General features: G+C 43.9%; 1 protein-coding gene across 25 annotated transcripts in view; it reads left to right on the top strand.

Moving 5' to 3' along the window:
- The window catches only part of TMEM248 (transmembrane protein 248), a 42942-nt gene that overhangs the window by 4376 nt on the left and 25877 nt on the right, over nt 1-12689 (top strand). For 13 of the 25 annotated variants that reach the window (XM_081558090.1, XM_081558105.1, XM_081558096.1 and 10 more), the window contains one exon: nt 9030-9160. The exons of 8 other annotated variants lie outside the window; for them this stretch is intronic. The gene's annotated coding sequence lies outside the window, so the exon portion shown is untranslated. Of the gene's footprint in view, nt 1-9029; nt 9161-11544; nt 12074-12689 lie in introns of those variants that run through there. 4 more of the 25 variants (XM_081558089.1, XM_081558104.1, XM_081558093.1 and 1 more) reach the window with 3 other exon arrangements.

Below are 12689 nucleotides of genomic sequence, written 5' to 3'. Positions count from 1 at the left end.
AATCTGTCACTGATTTTTTTTGCCCCTCCCAACAAAATCGAACTTTTCTCATGTACCATATATTATTTCTCATGGGAATATAGGTTTGAGGCTTTATCTCTGTTGTTTCAGGTTCAAAACATCTTGAGAATATAACCAGACTTCTTTTCCTGGGTCACGTACTTTGACAGATATTGGTTCCCAGCAAGAGTAATCTCTCAACAAGGCCCATGTGTCCTCAGTTGGAAATGAGAGAAATGTCCCAACGTAGATCATCTATACTTACATAAATAAAGGAAATGGGAACCTGAAGGCATAGCCACGTTTGTCCTGGTCCAGACAGTTACATGGTCAGACCTCCCACCCGTTTGTCCATTCTGAGGACAAAGACCACGCCTAGAAGTTCACTAGGTACAAGGCTGTCAGCTCACTTTAAAAAAAAAATTTTGGTAGACTGTATGTAACATAAAATTGACCATTTTCAAGTGTACAATTCAGTGTCATTAAAGTACATTCACAAATGTTGTGCCACTATACATTTCTAGAATATGTTCATCATCCCAGGCAGAAACTTGGTACCTATTAAACAATAACTCCTCACTCCCCACCCCCTACAGTTCCCAGTAACCTTTATTCCACTTTCTGTCCTAATAAATTTGCCTATTCTAGCTCCTTCATGTAAGGGATACCATACTATATATATTCTTTTACTTCTGACTTATTTCATTGATCATAATGTTTTCAAGGCTAATCCTTGCTGTTGCATGTATCATAATTTCTTTCCTTTTTAAGATTAAATTCCATTCTATGTGTATATCAGATTTAAAAAATTCAGACTTAAATTGAAGAAAGTAGGAAAACCACTAGACCATTCAGGTATGACCTGAATCAAATCCCTTACGATGATACAGTGGAAGTGACAAACAGATTCAAGGGGTTAGATCTGATAGACAGAGTGCCTGAAGAACTATGGACTGAGGTTCGTGACGTTGTACAGGAGGCAGAGATCAAGACCATCCCCAAGATAAAGAAATGCAAAAAGGCAAAATGGTTGTCTGAGGAGGCCTTACAAATAGCTGAGAAAAGAAGAGAAGCTAAAGGCAAAGGAGAAAAGGAAAGATATACTCATTTGAATGCAGAGCTCCAAAGAATAGCAAGGAGAGATAAGAAAGCCTTCCTCAGTGACCAGTGCAAAGAAATAGAGGAAAACAATAAAATAGGAAAGACTAAAGATCTGTTCAAGAAAATTAGAGATACCAAGGGAACATTTCATGCAAAGATGGGCTCAGTAAAGGACAGAAATGGTAAGGACCTAACAGAAGCAAAAGATACTCAGAAGAGGTGGCAACAAAACATATAAAAACTATACAAAAAAGATCTTCATGATCGCAATAGTGTGATCACTCACCTAGAGCCAGACATCTTGGAATGCAAAGTCAAGTGGGCCTTAGGAAGCATCACTGTGAACAAAGCTAGTGGAGGTGATGGAATTCCAGTTGAGCTATTTCAAATCTTCAAAGATGATGCTGTGAAAGTGCTGCACTCAGTATGCCCACAAATTTGAAAAACTCAGCAGTGGCCACAGGACTGGAAAAGATCAGTTTTCATTCCAGTCTCAAAGAAAGGCAATGCCAAAGAATGTTCAAACTACTGCATAGTTGCACTCAATCTCAGACGCTAGCAAAGTAATGCTCAAAATTTTCCAATCCAGGCTTCAGCAGTACGTGAACCGTGAACTTCCAGATGTTCAGGCTGGATTTAGAAAAGGCACAGGAACCAGAGATCAAATTGCAAACATCCGTTGGATAACCAAAAAAGCAAGAGAGTTCCAGAAAAACATCTGCTGCTGCTAAGTCGCTACAGTCGTGTCCAACTCTGTGCGACCCCATAAACGGCAGCCCACCAGGCTCCGCCGTCCCTGGGATTCTCCAGGCAAGAACACTGGAGTGGGTTGCCATTTCCTTCTCCAATGCATGAAAGTGAAAAGTGAAAGTGAAGTCACTCAGCGACCCCATGGGTAGCCTACCAGGCTCCTCCGTCCATGGGATTTTCTAGGCAAGAGTACTGGAGTGGGGTGCCATTGCCTTCTCCGGAAAAACGTCTACTTCTGCTTTATTGACTACGCCAAGCCTTTGACTGTGTGGATCATAACAAACTGTGGAAAATTCTTAAAGAGACGGGAATACCAGACCACCTTACCTGCCTCCTGAGAATCTTGTATGCAGGTCAAGAAGCAACAGTTAGAACTGGACATGGAACAACACACTGGTTCCAAATCGGGAAAGGAGTACGTCAAGGCTGTATATTGTCACCCTGTTTATTTAACTTATATGCAGAGTACATCATGCGAAATGCAGGGCTGGATGAAGCACGAGCTGGAATCAAGATTGCCGGGAGAAATACCAATAACCTCAGATATGCAGATGACACCACCCTTATGGCAGAAAGTGAAGAAGAACTAAAGAACCTCTTGATGAAAGTGAAAGAGGAGAGTGAAAAAGTTGGCTTAAAACTCAACATTCAGAAAACTAAGATCATGGCATCTGGTCCCATCACTTCATGGCAAATAGATGGGGAAAAAATGAAAACAACAAGAGACTTTATTTTCTTGGGCTCCAAAATCACTGCAGATGGTGACTGCAGCCATGAAATTAAAAGACGCTTGCTCCTTGGAAGAAAAGCTATGACCAACCTAGACAGCATGTTAAAAAGCAGAGACATTACTTTGCCAACAAAAGTTCATTTAGTCAAAGCTATGGTTTTTCCAGTAGTCATGTATGGATGTGAGAGTTGGACTATAAAGAAAGCTGAGCGCTGAAGAATTGATGCTTTTGAACTGTGGTGTTGGAGAAGACTCTTGAGAGTCCCTTGGACTGCAAGGAGATCCAACCAGTCCATCCTAAAGGAAATCAGTCCTGAATATTCATTGGAAGGACTGATGCTGAAGCTGAGACTCCCAAAACTTTGGCCACCTGATGTGAAGAACTGACTCATTGGAAAAGACCCTGATGCTGGGAAAGATTGAAAGCAAGGGGAGAATGGGACGACAGAGGATGAGATGGTTGGATGGCATCACCAACTCGATGGACATGAATTTGAGTAAGCTCAGGGAGTTGGTGATGGACAGGCAAGCCTGGCGTGCTGCTGTCCATGGGGTCGCAAAGAGTCGGACACAACTGAGTGACTGAACTGAACTGAACTGATGTTTATATCATTTTGTTGATGCACCCGTTGGTGGATATTTAGGTTTCACTGCCTTTTGGTTCTTTCAAATAATGGTGCAATGAACATTGTTACACATGTATGTTTAATTCCTGCTTTTAATTCTTTTGAGTGTGTACCTCAGAAGATATTTGTTGGATCAAGCAATAATTCTGCATTTAACTGAGGCCAAACTGTATTCCACAGTGGTCAGATCACTTTGTTGGCTGTTTAAAAGAGGAAGAGGTTTGGCAAACAGGTGCTTCGCCCCAAGGATTGTGTGAGTCAGAACTGAGAGACATTTATTCCCTTGTTCTAAGCTCCTCAAAAAGCATCCACATATCAACAATTTATTCTCTCCCTCTCCTTCAGCATATCTTCTTCCATATATCATTAATTTCAATCCATTTTTCCCCTCCTTTGAAGCAGGACCTTTTGGTTCCCCACTGGGCAAGTTTTATGGCTGATAGCAACAGGGGGAGATTCAAAAAAGCCTCTGCGTCATTTCATCTTCCACGTCATTTCTGATTGGATAGTGCAGAGAAATACAACTATCCCAACAACTAGACAACAAAACACTCTCTGTTGTCAGCTCCAGCATGGCATATTGTGGGGAAAGGACCATGAGTCCTACCAGTCATTTGGAACTCTTGCAGTTAGGTCCCAATTAATAGAAGTGTTATCTAGTGGGGAAATAGTCCAGCCTCTGGAGCCCTTAACTGTAGTTCCAGCACAGAGACAAGCAGGTCCGATATTGAAGAAGAAAACTTTTTCAATATGAAAAAGTTCAATGAACTGGGGTACAGCAGGGAAAATTCTGAAGTTTCTCTGTCATGCCCTTTAACCCCAGTTCCACTGTAAGAGCATAGGGAGACACCAGCACAGTGTACTTAAAAAAAAAATTATGTATTCCAACTTTTAGCCAGACTTTTATATATATATATTTTTTAATATTTATTTTTATTTATTTATTTGGCTGTGCAGGATCTTATTCATGACTTGCAGGATCTAGTTCCCCGACTAGGGATCAAACCCAAGGCCCCAGCATTGAGAGCTCAGAATCTTAGCCACTGGACCGCCAGGGGAGTCTGCAGACTTTCATTTTTAAAAGTTACTTATTTCTGTTTTGGCTGCGCTGGATCTTCATTGCTCCTCAGGCTTGTCTCTAGTTGCAGAGAGCAGGAACTGCTTTCTCCTTGCAGTGGCTTCTGGTTGCAGAGCACAGACCCTAGGGTGCTTGGAGTTCATTAGTTGCAGCTCCTGGACTCTAGAGCCCGGGCTCAATAGGTGTGGCATGGGCGCTTAGTTCCTCCATAGCACGTGGGATCCTCCTGCATCGGGGATGGAACCTGTGTCCCCTGCAATGGCAGGCAGATTGTTTACCACTGAGCCACCAAGGAAGCCCTCAGATTTTTATTCTGATCCCTCTCAGGAGCATCCCCATAGCTCACTGGATTAATTCTGTTGCCCTCCTGTTCCAGGGGCTCACAAGCAGGCCCAGGCAGTACTGTAACTGCTCTTGTACCCAATAGAACATGAGGACTTGTTTCTCCACACCTGGTCATTTCACCCCCATGTGAGTAAAAGGCCTTAGGAACCCCACAGGGATTTGGGTCAAGAGACCCCAGCATGGGGACTTCCCTGGTGATCCAGCAGTTAAGACTTCACCTTCTAACGCAGAGGGTGCTGGTTCAATCCCTGGTCAGGGAGCTAAGATCCTACATGCCTCACAGCCAAAAAACCAAAACATAAAACATAAGCAGTATTGTAACATATTCAATGAAGACTTAAAGAAAATATTTTTTTAAGTCTTGGGCTTCCCTAGTGTCTCAGCCGGCAAAGAATCCGCCTGCAACGTGGGAGACCTGGGTTCGATCCCTGGGTTGGCAAAATCCCCTGGAGAAGGAAACGGCTACTCACTCCAGTATTCTGGCCTGGAGAATTCCATGGACTGTATAGTCCATGGGGTCGCAAAGAGTCGGACATGACTGAGCGACTTTCACTAAAAAAATGGTCTACATCAAAAAGGCTAAGGTCCACATCCTAGCCTTTATGCCAATCTTCCTCCATTATGGCCTTGATTTTTTTTTTTTAAGAAATGTCAATTATTTTAAAATTCGAAATAATCTCAATCTTAAGGAAAATTAGCAAGAATGAGACAAAGAGCTACTGCCTTTATATTAAGAGTGGGTATTTTGGAATTTGATGCCATAGGCTCATTGGAATCCTTTTCTTTCAGAAATTTCTCTAAGCCTTGGAATTTTATATCCCAGGGGCTTTGAGGAGACTTAATTGTGGGAAACTCAGATTCCTATAAAATTTCTATCAAGGTTTCAATGGCACTCTGTCAATTTCCTCCTTTTTTATTTTCATTTAAACATTAACTGTCTAAAGATTTTCACAGTATTAGAGCCTCGAAAGTTACTCCCTGCGTTGTCTTGATTTTCTTTTGTAAAGTCTTAATCTTTTGAAAACAGCTTTGCTGCTGCTGCTGCTGCTAAGTCGCTTCAGTCGTGTCCGACTCTGTGCGACCCTGTAGATGGCAGCCCACCAGGCTCCCCCATCCCTGGGATTCTCGCAAGAACACTGGAGTGGGTTGCCATTTCCTTCTCCAATGCATGAAAGTGAAAAGTGAAAGTGAAGTCGCTCAGTTGTGTCCGACTCTTCACGACCCCATGGACTGCAGCCTACCAGGCTCCTCTGTCCATGGGATTTTCCAGGCAAGAGTACAGGAGTGGGGTGCCATTGCCTTCTCCGAAAACAGCTTTATTGAGAGATAATTCATATAACACAGAATTCATACAGTTAAAATGTACAGTTCACTGGTTTCTAGTATATTCACAGACTTGTGCAACCATGACCACAATAAATTTTTGAAAATTTTCATTGTCCCCAAAGAAACTCCCCTTTAGTTATCACCCTCCAATTGCCTCCCAGCTTAGGCAGCCTTTAGTCTAGTTTCTCTGTCCATAGATTTGCTTATTGTGGACATTTCATGTCAATGGAATCATATAATCCATGGTCTTTTATTACTAGCTTCTTTCACTTAGTATGTTTCCAAGGTTCATCCATCCATGTTACAGCATGTATCAGTACTCCCTTCCCCTTTATGGGTGGATAATATTCCATTTCATAGATATAGCCCATTTTGTTTATCCATTCATCATTTGGTGAACATTTGAGCTGTTTCCACTTTTGGGCTATGATATTGCTGTTGTGAACATCTGTGTACATCTTTTCGTGTCAGCATGTCTTCCATTCTATTGAGTCTCTAGGAGTGGAATTGCGGGATCAAATACAAACTCAATGCTTAACTTTTTGAAGAATTGCCAATCTGTTTTCCTAAGTGGCTACATCAGATGGCTACATAACTTAAAAAAAAAAATTTCCCATGGGGTCATTGGGATAAAGGCTTTAAGGTTGCTTCTTTCACATTCTCCGTGGTCTCAATAGTAAAGCCTTAGATGGTGCCAGTGCTGGCAGGACTCCTTCCATTATGGTTTCTGTCACAGCCTGGGTGACTCGGTTCCATGATTATATACATAGCCCAATCCTGGCTGCACTTGCAGTGTTTCGGCATCTTCAGTTTGTGTGGATAAAGGGAGGGGCAATAAAGTTGCCCTTCTCTGTGTATGTATGAAGGGACCCTTTTCTTCATCCATTCCGTTAATCTAGGGGCTTCCTCACGAACCATCCTCACAAAGGTATTAGCCAACATAGGATGGGGTGGGGGTGGCCCAGATACTGCCCTCTGCCTAGCAGACTCAAAGCAGGGAAAGAGGCCCAATGCTAAAGGTCTCGGGAGGGTCATTTCCACAAATGTTTATTAGGACCATGTCTGTAATGATCTACAACATGTCTCCATTCCTTTACTGAATAATCCCTTATTTCCATGGCTTCCTGCCCTCCTCTCTCATCTTGCCGCACTTGAATTATCTTCTGAGTTGTCATGGGTGTCACAGGCTTAGCTGATTCATCAAAAATTATAGCACCAGCCAGAGAGGGCAGAACTCAATCCATGGAGATTCTGAGCTTGCTTTCATTTGGCTACTGCTTAAAGCAGCAACCATGGGACTGAATTTGTAGCTGACTTGACGTCGGTTTGCATTTCCCTTTGGATCCATTTAAGCTCCTGGAGTTTGGATTCTTTCATTTCCAGATTTCACTGGATAGTTTTATTATTAATAAGTATCTCATTTCAAAATCTGTGCTATTTCAAACCAAGGATGGCTTGTTCACTTTCATCTGCTATGTCAGAATTATCTTTTTTTAGGAGCTGTGTTTGTTTATTTATTTATTATTAAGTTATTATTTATTATTTGGCTGCCTCTGGCCTCAGCTGCAGCACGCGGGATCTTTGTTGTCTGATGCAGTGAACGGTCTCTCTAGTTGTGGCTTAGTTGCCCAGTGGCATGTGGGATCTTAGTTCCCTGACCAGGGATTGAATCCGAGTCCCCTGCATTGCAAGGCGGGTTCTTAACCACTGGACCACCAGGAACGTCCTATCCTTTTTCTTTTTAAATAACCCCTTAGCCATTAAGAATGAGGAGGCTTGCAGTAAGGCCTGCTTCAGACACCAGCTGCATGAATGTTGGCAATTAAGGAGAAGGGACGGGCTACCCACTCCAGTATCCTTGGGCTTCCCTTGTGGCTCAGTTGGTAAAGAACCCGCCTGCAATGTGGGAGACCTGGGTTCTATCCCTGGGTTGGGAAGATCCCCTGGAGAAGGGAAAGGCTACCCACTCCAGTATTCTGGCCTGGAGAATTCCATGGACTATAGTCCATGGGATCGCAGAGTCGGACACAACTGAGAGACTTTCACTTTCACTTAACAGGGTTCAGTTGCTCAGGAAACTCACAGGGCAATGCTACAGTTTATTACAGGAAAAGAATAAATAGCAACAATATTAAAGTAAGGACATGCATTATAGCCAAAGGCTATTCCATAGCAAAAGGTCTGGGAAGACCAGATCCTATTGTCCATTTTTTATAAGAACCAAGACAGAAATCACTTTTTCTCTTGGATCAGGAACCATCAACATGTGCATGAAAACTTTGAAACAGGGAGCCCGAAGCAGAGTCCTTTAGAGATCTTGCTGGTCACATAGGCACATTCCTCAATGGCAGAGCCCTCTGTAGGGCCTCAAGAAGACCAGGTGTAAATTATTAGTCTGATTATTATCAATAAATAATGCTGAGAAGCTGACATAAACTATTCTAAAGCTCCTTGAACCCAAGGGTTACAAAGCAACACTTCATCAGTATGATGACCAGGGGTTGGGGCCCTGCCTGAACTTTCACAAAACAGTTAAAGTTTGTTCTGGTCTTACCATGGTTAACTGTCACAGCACATATCTTATCTTTTGACAGCATTTTGAAGTTTACAGAACATTTGGAGGATTTTTGTTGTTGTTGTTCAGTCACTAAGTCATGTCTGACTCTTTGTGACCCCATGGACTGCAGCACGCCGGGCTTCCCTGTCCTTCCCCATCTCCCAGAGTTTGCTCAAACTCATGTCCATTGAGTCTGTGATGCCATCCAGCCATCTCATCCTCTGCTACCCCTTTTTTCTCTTGCCCTCAATCTTTCCCAGCATCAGGGTCTTCTCCAGTGAGTTGGCTCTTTGCATCAAGTGGCCGAAGTATTGGAGCTTCAGCTTCAGCATCAGTCCTTCTAATGAATATTCATGATTGGTTTCCTTTAGGATTGACTGGTTTGATCTCCTTGCAGTCCAAGGGACTCTCAAGAGTCTTCTCCAGCACCGCAGTTCAAAAGCATCAATTTTTTGGCACTCAGCTTTCTTTATGGTCTTTGACTTGAGTAAGTGGATGTTATCTTCTCCACCTTAGGAATGAAGAGCCTGAGGTTCAGAGTGTTTGTGACTTACTCAAGGGGATCCACACAGTGACCAGCAAAGCCAGGACTAGACCCCAAACCCCACCTCCAACCAGAGTCTCCTGCTCTCCTTCCTGCTGTCAAGGTATACCTTCCCTCCCAGCAAATTGTTTATCCTCAGAGAGTCCCTCATCGTTATCACCAGTGATATCCTTTTCTATCTGTTGAAATTCATATTTCTTCTTTTATGAAACGTTTACTGTTCTTTCACTTATGCAACAAGTATTTATTGATTCTGATATTTCATTGAGTGTAAGATGTTCATTGATTCAATAACAGCTTTTCAGAAAAAGAATTACATAAGTGCATATGAAAATAGTGGAGTTAAAATGTTTTTATTTCTTCTTGGACTTTGATGCACAGAATTGACATGACTTATTTTTAATTTATAACAGCATATATTTATCCTGACACAATGACCTACCACACTGCTCTTCACTTTCACAATCCAGGTTTAAGTTTAATACATATTCACCAACTGATTTAAAGAACCTACGGCCACTTGTAGCTATTCATTGCTTGCATTGGCATGCTTGTCAAAGCCTCCACTTGTAATTTGATTGACTTTACCAACTTTAAGGTTGAGGGTATAATCTTGAGGATGGAAATTTTATCTTTGGTTTAATTATTTTATACTGGCAGTTAAGCAGCTTCTTTTGAAAGCCAGTTGAAAGCTATTAATACTTTTGTCAAAGATAAGTGTTTCAGGGTACAGTCATTCTGTTTCACGACTCTTGAATGACTTCACAGTGGCATCTCCTAGGTTTGACCTACTTTAAGATACTTAGCAGCTTCTGCTGCCTTTGTCACATGATAAACCATCTTCACACTCAACAACTTTCTAGTTCAATGGTGAATCACAGTGTTTTCCATTTTTATTAGCTATCTAGTGGATACAAAATACAAATTTTATGTTATGTATAAAATATAAACAATAACTTAAATTTGTTAAATAGCTATGTACTCATGTCCCTTTTTAAGATAGTGAACGTTCCCATTACCTTTGAATTAGCTTGGGTGCTCTTCCCCAAGTCATCATTTTAACACTTAGCATGAAGATTGTGCATCTTTTTCTTAATGATTAATTGTTTAAAATTTTTATTTAATTTTATTTTTGGTTGTTCTGGGTCTTCGTTGCTTTGTGCCGGCTTTCTCTAGTTGCAGTGAGCGGGGGCTACTCTTCATTGCAGTGCACGGGCTTCTTATTGCGGTGGTTTCTCTTGTTGTGGAGCATGGGCTTCAGCAGTTGCAGCACGCAGGCTTCAGCAGTTGAGGCTCGCAGGCTCTAGAGCAAAGCCTCCGTAGTTGTGGCTTAGCTGCTCCGTGGCATGTGGAATCTTCCCTGACCAAGGATCAAACCCGTGTCCCTTGCATTGGCAGGCAGATTCTTATCCACTTCGCCACCAGGGAAATCCTGTGTATCTTTTTCTCATGCTTTTTGTCAGAGTTCTACCAATTATGTATGCATCTCTAAACAATATATCCATTATATTAGCATGTTTGGAAATTTTTTTTTTACAATTGAATTATACTTCAGTGTATCATTGTGTGACTTGCTCCCCGAGATTGAGCTTCTTTGCTGTGTCAGCAGTTTTCAATTATTTTCACTGCTCTTTTGTATTAGTATTTGATTATATATGAATATACCTAAGGTTTACAGGCTTACATTTGACTGTGTGAGCATTTGTTTCCTGCCTCCCCTTAATTCTTAGTGATTATAAATAGTGGTCTGGGGAGGGGTGCGAGGGAGACTCAAGAGGGAAGGGATATATGTTTGCATACATATGCCTAATTCATATTGTTGTACAGCAGAAACTAACACAACACTGTAAAGCAATTCTAGTCCAACAACAACAAAAAAAAAGTGGTGCTATAAACGTTACTAGGTCAATTTGTGCAGACATGCAAGTGTTTCTCCAGGGTAACATTCTCCAGAGATAATATATATCTTCAAGTTTAATGGACAATGCCAATTTATTTTACAAAAATATTTAAAACCATTTTACAAAGTCATTTCATAATTTTGATTGTAGCAAGGGATGCTTTCATCAGCAGTGATTAATACCGGAGCAGAGAGACACACAAGTACACCATTTACACGCATGCACACACCTTACACATACACCCATCAAACACTAAACATCATATACACGCACCGCCTGCAGCTTCGTACAAAAAGCACACGGACACACACAGATCCACAAACATGCACCACGCACGCATACTCTGCACAATCACACTCACTACACACCACTCTTACCCAGAACACGCAAAAGAACGTCCCGCACTCCACGCTTGCACGCACGCAGCCCACGTACTCGTGTGCAACCCCCCCACGTGACCCAGCCAGGAAGCGTGGCCTCCGCCGCCAGCGACTGAGGAGTCTTGTCCCTGCCGCGCCGCCGTTGGACGCCAGGTGTCGGAGGTCAAGGCGGCGTTGGCCGTGGCGTTTTTTTCTACCCGGAAACCACGGAAGCCGGACCTGGTGACGAGACCGTGTCGCGGCGGCGGGAGCCCGACTGGTTTCTGGTCCTCGCGTCGGCCCCGCGGAGCCGGACGCTGCCCCCGGCACGGCGGGGAGAATGGTGCCGAGCGGCCCCGGGCCGGCCGCGCGCCGCCGCTAGTGAGCTCCGAGCGGCCGCGGGCGTCCGGCGAGCAGCTGGCCCGGCCGGGCCCGGGGCGCGCCGCTGCCCAACGGGGCGGGGTGAGCCAGGGCGGGCGGGGGTCGAGGCTCGGCCGGGGCTGACGCGGGCCGGGAGGGGATGAGCTGGCCGGGTTTCGCCCTCTCGCCTCGGGCTGCAGCCCCCGCTCCAGCTGCCGATGGGGGTTGGTCCTGGTCCGGCCTAGGCTGGTGGCCTCGGCCTGGGTCGCCCGCCACCGGCGTTTGTCCACTCGCGTACCAGGAGCCAGCGTTCCCTGGAGGCCCTCGAGATGGCGGGACTTACCACGTCTGAAGCCGAGGCCTGGATAATTTGGATTTGGCACGGGGAACGTGTTGGTAGTTTGCCTTTGTTGATTTTGGGTCGCGTTTGCGTTATTCTTCGGTTTGCGAAGGATACACATTTCAAGATGGGAGGGAGAGACTTGCGTACGTGCAGACACTTGAAGTGAACTAGTGGTGGTTTTTTGTGTCAAGCTTGGTAATTATCCAGAGCGGGGGTGTATTATCATCCTCACTCATATTTTAATAAACTAAATTGAGTGGCTTCAAGGTAATCTAGTGGCCGGTAATTCTAGTTCCCTTGATGGGCACCCTCTGGAATAAGACTAGGCCTGTTGTGCTGTTTTCAATCGTGTAAACACCATAATCGGTGGACAGCTGGTGAGGGGGCCTTTGTTGAAGAATCCGGTGTCTGTAGTTTAGTTCTCAGCCGATGACAGCCTTGGCTGAGTGTTGAATGATGAGCTGCTTTGCGGTCTGCCTGAAAGCAGGAAAGCTTGTGGTTGCTGAATTGCTACTTTCCCGCCTCAAAGGTGAGCCCTCTCTGGGAGGTAGCGGGAGGCACGACCCCAGGGTTGGCGATGACTGTTGGTTTGTCCCTGTAGCACTCTTTTTGGTCAGCTTGGAGTCTGAGCTTTTTGTATCCCATCTGTAGATGAGTGCTCGGTTACGG

The sequence above is a fragment of the Giraffa tippelskirchi genome, chromosome 13 (genome assembly GCF_054371585.1).
Source record: "Giraffa tippelskirchi isolate mGirTip1 chromosome 13, T2T-mGirTip1v1.2.pri, whole genome shotgun sequence".
NCBI lineage: Eukaryota > Metazoa > Chordata > Mammalia > Artiodactyla > Giraffidae > Giraffa > Giraffa tippelskirchi.
This window is presented reverse-complemented; position numbering and strand designations above follow the sequence as displayed.